The following is a 14,229-nucleotide window of genomic DNA, read 5'->3' on the forward strand; positions in this document are numbered from 1 at the left end:
GCCCAGAAGTTGTAATAAATAAAATATAAAAAACTAAATTAATGGTCAAAGTTGTCACAGTGAAATTTAAGGTGTGCTGATGAATTCATGTCATCAACTCATGCATTGAGTAACATTACACATTAACGCTCCACCTTAAATGCTGCCGGCAGTCGGCCCAGTGAATTTCGTTGTTTGTTTTTTTTTTTCTCGACTCCAGCTGCTGCAAGAGGCAGCAAAATATCCTTTCATTTTATAGTTACAGTTTAATAATAAAACTCTCCACAGTATAAACAGCACTTACATGAGCCTCAAAACCAGCCACAACTCAGCCCTGAGCAGAGTGACCGTCCTCTACTGACCAATCAGACTGCAGTGTTCACAGCTCCACCTTTTAGCACCAGATCTGTGTGCTAGGTACCCCAACAGAGGGGGGACCAAACATGGGGACGGTACAGAACGGTTCCATTGGTACCATCCACAACCTTCCACAGTGGAAACGGAGAGAATGCGTTCCAAACTGAACTGAGGGGGCTAAATCTTTGTGACCTCTTCTTCTGCAGGATTCTGAGGAATAGCACGCCCTGCTGCTTATCTCAGTCAACTGCTCCCAGATATTCTCATAACAGCAGTGGATGAAAAAAAAAACACATACATTTGCATTTTATTTGGCTGAGTTTTTCAAAATTTGGTTAAAATTTGCGCTACATTCAGATGGAAACTCTACTGGTGACAGCAGTGACTTGCAGTCAGAGTGAGCTCGTTCCCTCAGTGCTACCTTAGTCTTCCTCTTAGATGATAAATAGGGTTGAAAAGTGTATAGTGGCTGCCAGGCGAGTATGGGGTTTCATTTGAAAAGAATGCACTGGTTTTAGAGCCCCTTATTATTCTTGGCACCCTCAAATGCCATGTGTTCATATTATTACAACCCTAAACTGGGCCTTTTTTTTTCTTCCCATTTTTCTTTACTCGTTTCCATCGTCTTCTTCCCCAAGAAAATTTTTCTTGGGCTGAGGAGGAGGCTGTGTTATTAAAAGAAGGCCAGTGGTTGTCGGGGGGCCCCGGGTGGTGGTGAGTGACGTGCTATCAAAGGCCGCACTGTTTGGGTGGACGCTGTGGCTCTGCTGCTCCATGTGGAGGTCTCGTGGTCTGTGACAGATCTGTCTGTGACCCCAGTCTTTCTTTTTACAGCAGACAGAGGCGATATGATGGTCTTTTAAACCCAGCCACACACAGTTTAAAAAGGCTGGTTTTGTTCAGGGTCCAAAAATACACACTTAAGTTATCCGCATTTCCTTGGAGATTCAAGTGTTTGTATAAACAGATAGTCATCTTGCCCCCATTAGTCATATTGTATCACTATACAAATGATTATTCATTATAATGACATAGAGCTGGCCAACTAATTTTATTTTCAAATAATCGGCTTTTGAGGTTGTTTTTTTAATTTATTTTTTTAGATGATAACAATACAAAATAAGGGCGATGGAAGATACACATCTCTTCATATACATCCTCTTTTCCAACCTATTTCCTAACCAACACAGAACACATTGTCCGCACTATGAGAAAAAATTATACATATACATATTTGCATATGTCAAAGAATCAAACAATATGACCAAACCAAACCAAACAAAGAAAAAATAGAAATAAATAAATGAGTAAAGGTTCACAGCATCACAGGTCAGAATCAAAATTCTCTGGTTTCTACAAAACCAAGAACAGCCATGCCTCTGGATATTTCTTTAATGCAGTTATCTCAAGTTCACGAGTTAATTATTTTGTTATCTCAAGAAAACAAGCTTCGTTATCCTGTGATAACTCGGTAATTAATCTAGGCTTATATCACTTATATCAGACTTGCTTTATTTTTTTTATTTTGAGAAAATTAGCTTTGTTATCTAATGAGATAGTTACAATAATTACAAAAAGGTTGTCTCCTCTTATTAGGCTACTTCTAATGTTTACGAGAGATCAGCAAAAATGTCAAATCAAGGAGTGCCTAATATTGATGTTATTAATTGCATCAGATGGTAAAGGTAATGAAGTAGTGACATGGTGTCCTCACAGAGGTTCTGTGCACACAACAGTGGCCAGGCTCCAATGACACACCTGTTCACGCTTGGCACAGGATGGGATCATAAAGAATGAGTTATTATAGATCCTTTTAGGCCCGATGTCACAAGGACTTCATTGAAGTAGCTGGAAACAAAACACGACTTGCCCCCACAGGGCTGTGGGCTACATAGGAGTCTTAGAATGTCATTTTTTTTGTGCGATTGGGAGCCGGAATAGAAGGGGTCATGGCTCAAAACTTAAATTTCATTGCATAACAGCTGCCACTGCCTGTCAACAAAAACAAAGACAGCTACTGTTAAATGCGATAAGATGAAAAGACTCATGAAAAATGCTCACATATGCAGCGCACACTTCATATCAGGTTAGGGAAAAAGTATTTCCTGTTGTAGGGATGAATAACGTTATGTGTATTAAGGGTTATCATGTCCACCTCATCAGAAACTGTAGAGGTATTAAGAGGAATATTGGATTTTTCTGTATCGTTATCTTTTTAGCACATTAGCTAACGTTAGCTTCGATAGCAAAACAAACTGGAGGAAACCGTTCAAGTGTTGTCCTTCTTTGTAAGACTGGCATTGTAATCAACCACAAAGCTTCCTGTGACATCATCCATCCACTGAGTGAGAGCATACGGGTCGGCCAGTCTGGACCCGTTGGTCAGTTTTTACTTGTTAAAGTGACACTTGCGGTCCAGAGAGTGAGTGACCTGACATGGTGCGTTCGTAAATTCAGTCTGACGCTCTACACTAAAATGAGAGCCCTACTGGTCAAAGAAACTGAGCGTTACATTTCTATATGAAATAACAAGCGGTTAAGTTAATGACACATTCACTCCGCTCAGCACTCTACTGCTCCGTCTCCCCAGACAGAGTGCCTAGAGTGCGTTCTGCCACTCAGAATGAGTATTTATGAACGCACCACTCGCATCATCTTCCTCCATTGTTGAAAACTAGCCAACAGAACTTAAGAGCTAATGTTAGTTAATGTCTTTGGAGAATTGTTTTACCTCCAGCTAAGCCCCGCCCACCAAAAAATGTCATACTGTTTACTAACAGCAAAAGGGTCTATACAGTAGGTGGCTGCATTAGAGGCTGTGACAATCATAACTTTTAACATTCACTACTTTCACACCCTTTATTCAGCTTTGCTCTCACAAAATAAAGCTTGTTTCCTCAAGATAACGAAAAAATTAACTCGTGATCCCGAAGTAATGGCATTGAAAAATATTTGGACGCGTGGTCATTCCTTGGCTTCCATAGATTTTAGCATCATAAATGCGAATATTTTGGTTTCTGTACTCCTTTATGACAGTAAATTGGAAATCTTTGGGTTGTGGACAAATAACATTTGAGGGCATCATCTCAGGCTTTGGGAAACACTGACATTTCAACTAATCAATTAATTAAGGAAATATTCAATAGAAAATAATCCCTATTTGCAGCCTCAATGTGACTCTATGTAGATACAGGCTAAATGTATTGTCATGTACTGCATGTCAGAATAACAACATATTTATGCACTTTATAAACGCTTATATGGAATTTCTAATATTTGCAAGACATAGACATATTCTTCTCACTGTCTACATAGGAGCATATTTGTATTAATTATGCAAAGGTTTTTATGTACTATTTTGAAGTAGATTAATAATGTTTAGCCAACAGCTTTGACAGAATATCAGGATGACATTTGCAGTAGAGCTAAAGCAATTAGTCAATTAATGAATTAGTCCACTGACAGAAAGTTAATGTACAACAATTGTCAGCATCAATTTGTCGTTAAAAGTAATTTATCGAGAAATAAAAGCCAACTGTTCCCGGGCTCCGACTTGTCATATCTGCTGCTGTCGCCCATTTGTCATTGTGAATCTTTTGACCGTTGGTCTGACAAAACAAGCCATGGGAGGAGTGGGCTGCGGGCACTTGTGAGGGGAATCTTTCTCATTTTTTTGACATTTATAGATCAGATGAATGATTGATTGAAAAATATATATACGGTACTCAAAGTGTTGCACAGCAGTTTCTCGACTTTGCCTCAGCTTAAGCATCGTTACAAAACAGTGTAATTTGATTCTTTAAAAGGGCTCTAATGGAGTCAGTGTGCTGTGGAAGGAGCTGATGACCTGATTTCTTTTCCGTGTCTGAGCAGCATGTGCCTTCTCAGTTATCCAGCTGATTCTCTAATCAGCTCGGATCTGTCTTTATTATGCCTCGGTCAAAATACAGCACGAGGACAGAGTTGGCTTTGTCATCACAGTGTGGGACATTAATACGCTTGTTTGTGAAGAGCTTGAACATGTGAGGCAATGTGACAGAGCCATGAAAAGGCAACATCGTCGTAGCCAAATGCCTTTTTTTTTTAACACAAATTTGATTTCAGATCTTCATTTAAAGGCAGTAAAATGTGTCTACATTGTAAGCAAAGAGACAAAAATACATTTTTAGTCTTCTACAGTCAGGATTTCCACATTTCCAGACAACAAATGAGACCAAATTTACATACCCAGTTAAATCTATCACAACTAATATGCGTCTCTCGTCCTTCCTGGTTTGTCCTATCCAAATGTTTGCTACTCTGCTTTCTGTTGGGCTACCCACAGAAGCGTGGTCTGCCAACATTTAGAAATTCAAACTCTGACTGGGGCTACACAGTCCTGCACACACGCATTCCTGAGGGGGCCCAATGGGGCTGGAAACAGGAAGTGGTCAAATTTACCCCAGCCCGTGTCAGAACTGTGATTTATCCACACCAGGGTCAGTGGCAACAGATGTGGCAAGACAGAATGAAAAAGGAACAGGGGATGAGGGGGGAGTGGGTAAGGAAGACAACATTTATTAGCATAGTTAGCCTCAGAGAAGCAGCTACATGAACACTGGGTCACCTATTCACCTCTAAGCTGTTTGCTTGTAGTTTGGCATTCCATTCTGAGCATATTTACTCCACACCCAACCGATTCACGTCTGTCCGGCATTCCTTGCATCCTCTGTGTCCAAACGCTTCCCCACGGGTGAGGGCTGAGAGCAGCGCCACCTGCTTTTTTCATCTTTATTTATCCTGGGAAAGTTGGCTTGGATTGCAAATGTGTTTGCAGCAACACTCACATTCATGCAGTTGTGAGCTGCCTCAAGAAAACTTTCTCACACCCTCAAGTCACTCTTGATTGCATTAATCAAGATGAAACAAACAGGAAAAGGGCAGGGTTTCAGGAATATCTGTAAATACATGTGATCAGTGATGGTTAACCTATTAAATCCCACCATTAGCAATAGTGACCGCAAAAAGTTTTCAGTTATAAGACTCTAAAAATGTTACTGAATCATGTATCAATGAATTTACAGAAAGTAATGAAATAATAAAGGGTCTCAATGAAGACAAAACAACATCTTTAAGGTGTCTAGTATTCATATGTGCATTTGCAATTACTCAACTTTGTTCAGTGGGGTCACAGAATTAGCGAACATGTTGACAGCAACAGTAGTGACCGGTGGGATAACACAGTGCAACCAAATGTAGATGTGCTTCTACACATACATAGTTCTTTTTCTACAAAACCTTCTACCCTTTTTTTAGGTTCACTTTGAGTGAAGTTTTGGATGCATACAATGCATACAACCTGACAGTTGTCCCTCAAAATCAAAAAGATGCTGTCTTCAAGCCCGATCTCACTCTAAAGTAAAGTAATCTGGCGCCTGGGCAGTGACTTGCAGCATAACCAATGAAAAAAGGCGTCTTTTAACGCTGGCATGATACGTGGCTGGTTGCGGTTATAGTTTAACGGCGCCCGGCCAAATATCAGGTGGAAATGATCAAACAAAGACTGACTTTCATCCGAGAGAGCAGTACTAGCATCCTGTAAGATTCTAAACCCAAACCCTGTTCTTTTTTCCTAAACCTAACCATATGTTTTTGTTGCCTCAAACTCAACCATGTGTGTTTGTTGTTGAAGGAAAAGAAAACTCAATTCGCGGTGGTGTACCGACGTGGTGTATTTTGAAAGAGGACAATGCATGTAACAGGCAGAACTTTACACGGCGTCCCAGAACATCAACAATCAACGAACCCTTGGTACCTTTTACGTTGTATGGAAGGTCCATGACCAAAACGTCAATATCTGATGAGGTCGGAGTGAGAATGTGTTGTGTCTTCAGTGACTGTGAAAGCCATGGGTCAGATGTAGACTACGAGGGGGAGACATGCCATTTGCCAGCCAGGCTGTTGAATTCATATGCTGAACTTGTGCAAACACATCATGACAGGAACAGTTTTATCAGTGATTATGACTTCGTCAATGATTTGATCGCCACCTTTCCCAGAAGTATGTAACACTGCTGGATGTAACCTTTGGCGTTGTTATGACATACCTCTGGTTGGCCAGATGGCACCTATCAGGGCTGTATGATAAGCTGCTGGATGCGGTCAGGTTGAAATGCTGCTGCTAACAACGTAATATGAGGAGCAGGAAAGTCTGTAAAGGGTGGGTAGGAGGGGTGGTGGATGGATCCAACAAATCCTGGACTTTCACCTAGGAGCCGAGTGTTCCCTTCCCCAAATGCCAAACCAAGATGTTATTTTCTAAACCCAACCACATGCTTTTGTTGATGTCATGGTATTGGTAGTGCGTCCTGGAACGTCAACAGCAGACACATAAGGATATCTTGCACATCAAATGTGAACGTAAAAGGCCATTGTCAAAGCATCAATATATGTGTAAGGGTGTTTGATATGTAAAGTAGTCACTCTAGAGTGTGATAGACCGTTCTAGTGGTAGTGCAACACAGATGCACACATTATCCCATAAAACACATTTTTCACCCACTTTTCCATGAAAATTTCAGTGACGGATGATTTTGATAGCGTTATGTCTGGGAAAAATTTGGGATTGAATGGGTTAACAGGCTTAGCATCAACTGTGTTAGATGTCACTCAGTGTACTGTATTTGTTTTAGACTCTACAGGCCATCCTGTAACCCAGACACATGCTATTTCAGGCTGAAACATATTGTTTCTTCTTATTATTGGCAAGTAATATCACCGTCCAGTGCCCAGATTTCCACAGCTGGACCAGGCACTTGAACTAGCAACCTTCTTTCCCTACAGCTCCCTAGCCTTCAGACTACCTCTGCCTCAGGTCTGTTAACGCATCCCCCCACTGAGCAACTGTGGTGGTGGAGCTCTGCAGCTGGGATGTGTCAATAATGCCCTGTTGTGCGTTGGCCTCCATGTAGGGAGGGATCACTGTGGCGTCCAGTCTGCAGAACAATCGGCCCCACTAGACCCACAGTCTGGAGGGAGCAGCTTTCAAGGGCAGCAGTTGTTCATCACTGCGTACAAGTTATGTCGCAAAATGCCCATGTGTTAGCTTGTTGACTAACTTAACTGAAGTCCTTGCATAGGTTGGCTGCTCTGCATTCCTCAGTAGCTCAGAGTCTCTGCTTATCTGCCTGCTGCTGCACAGTAAAGACCCTGCACACAAGCAAAGTGAAGACAGAGCACATACCCCGTCTTATTTATTATTTATTCCTCTCATTGAAATTGGGCAAAATATTATTCGTCATCCACGCCTCTGGATAAATATTTTGCTGGTTTCTGTACACACTATATTATTATCAATCAACCACATCCAACCAGAATGCCACGGAAGACCTCAGAGTCATTTTTGCAGCCCTAACAATAACTCCACATATAAAGGGAGCAGGGTGGCATTATTCTCATAAACAGGATATCCTTAAATAATCACATAAATGAATGTCCTTGAATGGAAGTCCCCTCTGCATTCATATGGAAACATTTGCTATATTTGGTCTTTTATCCCCATGTATACACACATCCATACTTGCATACTTGCTTACTGTAGACATGTTGCACCTGTGTTGACAATATCCATCCTGAGACTCCCAGACTTGTGGGTCAGAGGTTTAGATGTCTTGTTTTAGATAAGTGAAAACTAATTATAAAGACCAATGGTTTTAGATCATTGTAGCAATAAACCTTAACCTACTGTGTCTTATTTCTTAGCATGTCAACAAATCTTTAAATCAAATCTTCCGTTTGAGGTAGTGATTTTTCGATACTTTGGAAAATAATAAAACTCAGCAGCCTGAAGGTAAAAAAAACCTATCAGGATCCTTGAAAACTGCTTTGTACAAACAGGTCCTTACACTCTCTGTGGTGCACACCAACATATCCTTATACAGTTTGTATGTAGTTTGTATAAGTTACAAGTTTACAAGTTATTTACTCTTTTAGGTTTGGTTTAGGAAAAGAATTACGATTTGGCATTGTTGCATTACATTTTTAATTTAAGGTTACATAGTTAATGTTAAGTTACATAAGTTAGGTTTAGGAAAGTAAAGTTAAGTAGGTTGGGTTTAGGAATAGAAACGTAGTTAGGCATTGTCACATTACATACTGAAAGTACGTACTTAACATAACGTATTCAAACAAATTACATATGTTAGGTTTTGGAAAGTAAAGTAGGTTAAATTTAGTAAAAAGAAAGACAGGAGGGCATCAGCATGTTACATAGGTAACGTAAAGTTATGTTAGGTTTAGGAATGTAAAGTTATGTTGGTAAGGTTCAGGAAAAGAATTACAATCGGGCATTGTCACTTTGTGTATATAACACAAGGTTACATGTGTAACATATAGTTACGTATGTTAGGTCTACGAAAGTAAAGTTACATAGGTTGGATTTAGTAAAAAGAAACATGGACGTTGTCACAATACATACTCAACATAAAGTTACGTAGGTTAGGTTAGGAAAGTAAAGTTCCCCAAGTTGGATTTAGGAAAAGAAACATGGTTAGGTTGTGTCAAGTTACATACGAAAAGTATGTATTTAACATAAAGTTACATATTTAACATAAAATTATGTACGAAAGGTTTTGGAAAGTAAAGTTATGAAGGTTAGATGAAGTATAACGAAAGACAGTAGGGCGTCATCACGTTACATACTGAACGTAAAGTTACATATGTTAAGAATTTAAAGTTACGTAGGGAAGGTCTAGGAAGGTAAAGTTATGTAGGCTGGATTTAGTAAAAAGAAACATGGTTAGGCATTGTCACCTTACATACTTAATAGGGCCCGACTGATATGGATTTTTTGGGGCCGATGTCGATTCCGATATTATGGAATTTTCAGATAACCGATATATTGGCTGATTAAATTTTTACGTTTTTCAATTTAAAAAACCCCGAAATACCTGCTTTTGATGGCTTAAATATAGTTCAAACTCTTGTTACAAAGATAAATATTGAAGGAAGAACATTTTACTATTTTCCAATACTTTTAATATCAGAAACTGTGTGGAACAAGCAGCTTATGAACAATTTGAACACAAAATAAATCAAAAATATGATGTGCAAAAAGGCAGTAAACCTCCGGGAAATAAAATAATCATGCAAAGTCTATATGAATTAAGACATTCACATGTATGTTCACAGTACCAGAGTTCTTCTTATTATTGCCAGTTTAACAGAGGTAGGTTATAGTGCAAAACGTAACACAAGGACATCATTTCTAAGTAAAACACCATATTCCCTGCATTTTATTAGTGATGAAAATATAAGTGTTAACATCGGCATTGGCTGATTGCAGATTATTCTCTAATGGCTATAATCGGCCAATTAAATCGGCCGGCCGATATATCGGTCAGGCCCTAATACTTAACATAAAGTTATGTAGGTGGGGCTTAGAAAGTAAAGTTCTGTGAGCTGGGTTTAGGATAAGAAACATGGTTGAGCGTTGTCATATTAGGCACCAAACCTAACGTCACGTACCTCACGTAAAATTACATAGGTTAGGTTTAGGAAAGTCAAGTTACATAGGGTGGGTTTAGGAAAAGAAACGTGGTTGCGCGTCATACTATTACATACTTAACATAAAGTCACATACTTAATGTAAAGTTACATAGACTAGGTCCAGGAAAGTAATGTTATGTAAGCTAGGTTTAGGTAAGAAAATTACATCGTTTGGCATCTTCACGTTACGTACTAAACGTAAAGTTATGTACTTAATGTAACATAACAACACAACAGCGTACCTTAAAATAACTTTCAAGTTCACTCCGTTTCACGTGGGAAACGGTCTCTGGAGGAAAGTCCATCCGCTACCCCAACCTGTGTCCTTATATGGACTTTTGCTCTTCACACTACTTCCTCCCATGAGTACATTCGTCACATGATTGTAGCCTTCACAATTACGTGAGTTATAAATGAGTTCTGGTGCCTCACTTTTTGTAGGTATGCATACAAAGAGTGCATGAGAACAGCCTGTGTACACATTGATTTAATCATGACTAAATCTAATTGTTGTTCGACAAAATGTTGAAAGCAGTTGAAAGAAGAAAGGCACAACAGAAAGTCACATGGTGTGAGGCAGACGGATGGACACAGGAAGCAAGAGGATAAACACCAGACTGGCTTATGATGAAAAATAAACCAGACATGTTTAGAGATTACTCTCACCGCAGCTTGTAAACTAAACAGATCATCTGTCAGAGATAAATGTATTTTAATGTTTTTAGATGTCTGATATTGTGTAGCATTTTAAAAGAAAATGAGCACATCTAACCCTAACAAGAGGAGCTGCAGTGAAAGCTGTGTGGAAAAGGTTTCTCATACCCTGATATTACAAATTAAATACAAAGTAAATGCTGTTTTTTTATCTGATAGTTCTTCTACAAGTCACCAAGTCTGCAAAAAACGGCCGTAGATCACTAAATGTAGCCCATCTTTTTAGTTACAGTCAAACAACAGCTAAGGAGCTAGGATTTATTCCTGGCCAGGGTCCTGGTACAGTAAGGGGATTTCTTCCACTCAAGGGTTGATCTAAGGTCTAAACAATTGGATGGACCCATGTGTCATCGGGCATGTAAACAGGAGCAACTGATGTGGTCGGTCATGTCAAGTTAACGCCCAGTACAGTTTAAGCCAGAAGTCACGCCAGATGGGATGATCGGCCGCAAGTATCCCTCAGAAACCACAGCTGTCCTGAGATTGTAAGGTCAGCAGAATGCTGCAGTGTCTGAAGCAGAGGAAGGAAGAGAAGGAGGGAGGGAAACATGACTTGACCTACATATCGTTAAGGGAGAGGATTCTGTGGAAGATGACGAAAGAACCCACTTGTGGCTCATTTTGCTCAACACCTAAATACTCAAGAAGACATTGCAACATTTTAACAAGACTTTGTTAGTATATCAGATTGGCTTTTTTCCCTATGTATTGCTGTTGTATTGACAGATTCTCAGTTATTACAAATTTTTGTTCACAAACTGTCTGGTTCTCCTTGTTTCCAGTCTTTATTCTAAGTAAGCATGTCCTTTTACAGTGGTGCAGGGATGATGTTTGCCCTCTTTTGTTTGCCACCCTGGAAGTTAGTATCGTCCTGGTTCCCTCAACAAGAGGCCAATGGGATTTTTCCATTGTAGTTTCAGGGCTCGACAGTGCGAGCATTTCACTCGCATTTGCAACTAAAAATAGGTATGTGCGAACTGTAAAAAATATTTAGGGGCATATGTGTGCATAAAAAAAATCAGCCAAAGCAGCCTATATTTTTGTCAATAAAAAAATATGTTAATCTAACCGCAAATGTTGGAGGAACTCCAGCCGCCTTCCCTCTTCTCTCTTCCCCGTGTGACACGGTTATGGGCAGTTTTCCAAGCCACTGTCGGCACAATGAATATCGTGCGCGACGCCAAGGGTAGCGGTGCCGCTTTGTCAGGCGTTGTTGCCCTCTCCATAGACAAACAATGGGACAGCCAGCGCAAAGCGGTTTTACAGCTGATCATGTGTAGAGGCCTTTAGGGACCGTTCGCCACGGTACCGCTGCTGGGCAGGGTGGAAATAAAGCCCTTTTCACACAGAGCGCGCAAAGCGCAGACCTCCGCCGACAAACCCATTCATTGTGTATGTGCTACCGCGGCACAAGAGCGCACCGCTCTGCCGCCGAGCTGAGCGGCGCGTGCCGCCAGCCTGCGCTCGAATTGAATTTTTTTTTAATTTCACCGTAAAGCACTGTGACGACACCTTGGCGCTGCGCGTCCAATAGCAGAGAAGAGCCTGAAGTAGACCCGGAAGCGGTCACCATGGAGCTGTAGCTCCTGAACGAGCCTGTACTCCCCCAAATCCTGTCCTCTGCGCCCTACCCCGCAGTGGGCACCGCTAAAGCTCTGTGTGAAAGAGGCTTAAGTCCTGCAGAGTTTCAGAGGACCTGGAGAATGTTTTAGGATAGTAATAACATTATATAAGATAATCATATTGCAAAGATAATATATATAAGATAATAACATTAAAGACAAAATTAAATTGCAATACTTTTTCAAAACTTGATGATTTTAACTTTCTGTACATTTTGTATACAAATTCATTAAATAATTTTGCTTGTAAATGTCTATTTGCATCATGTTTATTATGGAAAACACATTATTTGATCAATTTACATTGTGCCCCTAAAGTTCTTTGTGCGCTCCTTACTTTTTCAACTTAGGAGCACATGTGCTCCTTGGGAAAAAAGTTAGCGTCAAGCCCTGTAGTTTGCATTATTGAAGAATATATGCTCTGTAGCAAGCAGAGGTTACTTAGATATTATGTTCAGCAAGATAATCTTCACAAATGAGCACCACTTTTATGATTTTGAAGCATGAATGCAATTGCCAAAAGTGAAAATCTAATGTAGGGCTATGAACAAACTACACCACAGTTGTATGACTTCAGCCCTGTTTTCACTTAACACTTTTGATATGGTACCTTTGGAACCAACAGTAACCCTTCAGACATGGTACCTAGACCCTAGCGTTTCCACCACAGACAGTATCCTTAAATGTGGGCAGGGTTGTTGTCACTGACTGCTCCGTGCGACACTCACTGTATTTCCTCCTTTATCAGTCTGTGCCTCATTTATCATCCACAGAACGAGGCTGCAGGACGAGGACTGGGATATAATCCGGTCGAAACTAATAACTACTAAAAGTGTATGTCATCCAAGAGAGACAATAAAAACTAAAGTAATGATCAGAGTTGTCACAGTGAAATTTAAGGTGGGATGATGGATTCATGTTGTCAACTCATACATTGGGTAACATTACAAGTTAACATTCCACCTTAAAAGTCGCCGGCAGTCGGCCCAGTGAATTATTTTTTCTGTGACTCCAGCTGCTGCAACAGGCAGCAAAACATCCTTTCATTTTATAGTTGTATTCTTCTTAGCGTTAAAACCAGCCACAACTCAGCCCTGAGCAGACTGACCGTCCTCTACTGACAAATCAGACTGCAGTGTTCACAGCTCCACCTTTTAGTACCAGATCTGTGTGCTAGGCACCCCAACAGAGGGGGGACCAAAAAGGGGGACAGTATAGAACGGTTCCATTGGTGCCATCCACAACTTTTCACAGCGGAAACAGGAAAAAAGCGTACTGAACTGAACTGTACGGTATTGCTCTGTGGAAATGAGGCTTTAACATTCCTGCCACAACAAAGCTACAAAGGCGTGTTCGGTGTGATGACGCTCTGTAGTCTTATTTAGCCACTTGTTAGCAAGCACCTTTTTCAAGATGCGTAAAAGCTTCAGACTCATGAGTTGGGTATCTACTGACGTATCTTATGTCGTAGAACAAAATTTAAAACCTCTTCAGCTTGTGTTAGCCACAAACCTTGCTTCAGGCAAAAACTCCTTTCAAAAAAAAACATTGACTTAACATGAGAACACTGTAAGTGCTATAATGCTTTTCCATTTCTAGGTTTTAGCGCTCATTACTATCAGTGGCAGATCCTAGGTGACACAGGCAGCTGCCTGAGGTGACATTAAGAGGGGAGCATTTAAATCCACCCCCTCACACACACACAAACACACACACACACACACACACACACCCATACACATACAAACAACCCTGATCCATGTGTCTCCTCTACATTAAACAAGATCAGACAAAAGGGAAATGGTGGAGTGGAGTGTATGTGGGGAGGATTAGAGTAAGAGAAAATGAAAAGGTAAAAGCCAACTGAGGCACATTACATTAACAAGGATAAGACAAAAATACTGTATTGTCTTAATGTGGGAGGAAGCTGGCCTGGGGCATTGAATATGCTAGGTCCGGCATTGATTCCTGTACCATTCTATTAGCTTTGTATTGAATGAGATGAGATATTGATCTTCTAATCTCCCTGTCA

The 14,229-nt window shown here is 40.4% G+C and overlaps 1 protein-coding gene across 1 annotated transcript in view; it reads left to right on the forward strand.

Annotated features, from left to right (window-relative positions):
* The window catches only part of scarf2 (scavenger receptor class F, member 2), a 34,854-nt gene that overhangs the window by 12,450 nt on the left and 8,175 nt on the right, over nt 1-14,229 (forward strand). The gene's annotated exons all lie outside the window — the stretch shown is intronic.

The sequence above is a fragment of the Epinephelus fuscoguttatus genome, linkage group LG6, assembly GCF_011397635.1.
Source record: "Epinephelus fuscoguttatus linkage group LG6, E.fuscoguttatus.final_Chr_v1".
Lineage (NCBI taxonomy): Eukaryota > Metazoa > Chordata > Actinopteri > Perciformes > Serranidae > Epinephelus > Epinephelus fuscoguttatus.